Raw genomic sequence first — 1,987 nt, forward strand, 5'->3', positions numbered from 1 at the left:
GATAGTGTTCGTATTGCAATGTTCTTACCGATCAAACTTGATTGTTCGTACACTGATTTTTGACACGTTGTTTGACACTTGCATTGTTGTCAAGTGTCAATTGGATGGAAAAATTGTTTGAAATTTAAAGTATCCAATCGAGTAATATCACATGGCAAAGTGTAAACTAAAGTATACACCATAGTATACATATAACAAGGTTCTTAGCAATTGAACTTTGCTATTTGCACATTGATTTTTGACACGTTGTTTGACACTTGTGTTGTTGTCAAATGTCAATTGGATGGAAAAAATATTTGAAATTTATACTGTAAAATGGGGTAACGTCGCGTAGCAAAGTGTAAACTAAAATGTACACCATAGTGTACGTGTAGCAAGGTTCTTACCGATTGAAGTTTGCTATTTGTGCACTGATTTTTGACACATAAGTGACACTTGCATTGTTGTCAAGTATCAATTGGATGGGAAAATCGTTTGAAATTTAAACTATCCGACCCGGTAATGTGACGTGGCAAAGTGTAAATTATAGTGTACATGTCGCAATGTTCTTACCGATTGAACTTTGCTATTCGTACACTGATTTTTGACACGTTGTTTGACACTTACATTGTTGTCAAGTGTCATTTGGATGGAAAAATTGTTTGAAATTTCAAATATCCAACTGGGTAATGTCACGTGGCAAAGTGTAAACTAAAGTGTACACCATAGTGTACGTGTTGCAAGGTTCTTACCAAATGAACTTTGTTATTTGCGCATTAATTTTTAACACGTTGGTTGACATTTGCATTGTTGTGAAGTGTCAATTGGTTGGGAAATTGTTAGAAATTTAAACTATCCGACCGGGTAATGTCATGTGGCAAAGTGTGAACTGAAGTATACACCATAGTGCACAGGTAGCAAGGTACTTATCGATTGAACTTTGCTATTCGTACACTGATTTTTGACACGTTATTTGCACTTGCATTGTTGTCAGGTGTCAATTGGATTGGAAAACTATTTTAAATTTCTACTGTCAAATAGGGTAATGTCATGTACCAAAGTATAAACTAAAGTGTACACCATAGTGTACGTGTAGTAACGTTCTTACCTATTGAACTTTGCTATTTGTACATTGATTTTTGACACATTGGTTGACACTCACGTTGTTTTCAAGTGCCAATTGGATGGGAAAATTGTTTGAAATTTAAACTATCCAATCGGGTAATGTCACATGGTAAAGTGTATCTTAAAGTGTGCACCATAAGGTACGTTTAGCAAAGTTCTTACCGATTGAACTTTACTATTCGTATACTAATTTTTGACACATTGGTTGACACTCGCATTGTTTTCAAGTGTCAATTGGATGGAAAAATTATTTGAAATTTAAACTTTCCAACCGAGTAATATCACGTTGCAAAGTGCAAACTAAAGTATACACCACAGTGTAGATGTAGCAAGGTTCTTACCGATTGATCTTTGCTATTCGTACACTGATTTTTGACACGTTATTTGACACTTGCATTGTTGTCAAGTGTCAATTGGATAAGAAAACTGTTTTAAATTCATACTGTCAAACAGGGTAATGTCACATAACAAAGTTTTTACTGATTCAACTTTGCTATTCGTACACTGATTTTTGACACGTTGGTTGACCCTTGCATTGTTGTCAAGTGTCAATTGGATCGAAAAATTGTTTGAAATTTAAACTATCCAACTGTGTAATGTCACATGGCAAAGTGTAAACTAAAGTGTACACCATAGAGTACGTGTAGAAAGGTTATTACCGATTGAACTTTTCTATTCGTACACTAATTTTTGACTCGTTGGTTGACACTCATATTGTTGTCAAGTGTCAATTAGACGGGAAAATTGTTTGAAATTTAAACTATCCTACCGGGTAATGTCACATGGCAAAGTGTAAACTAAAGTGTACATCATGGTGTACATATAGTAGGGTTCTTAGCGATTGAACTTTGCTATTTTTACACTGATTTTTGACACGTTGGTT

Source organism: Olea europaea, unplaced genomic scaffold (assembly GCF_002742605.1).
Source record: "Olea europaea var. sylvestris unplaced genomic scaffold, O_europaea_v1 scaffold44, whole genome shotgun sequence".
In the NCBI taxonomy this organism is placed as follows: domain Eukaryota; kingdom Viridiplantae; phylum Streptophyta; class Magnoliopsida; order Lamiales; family Oleaceae; genus Olea; species Olea europaea.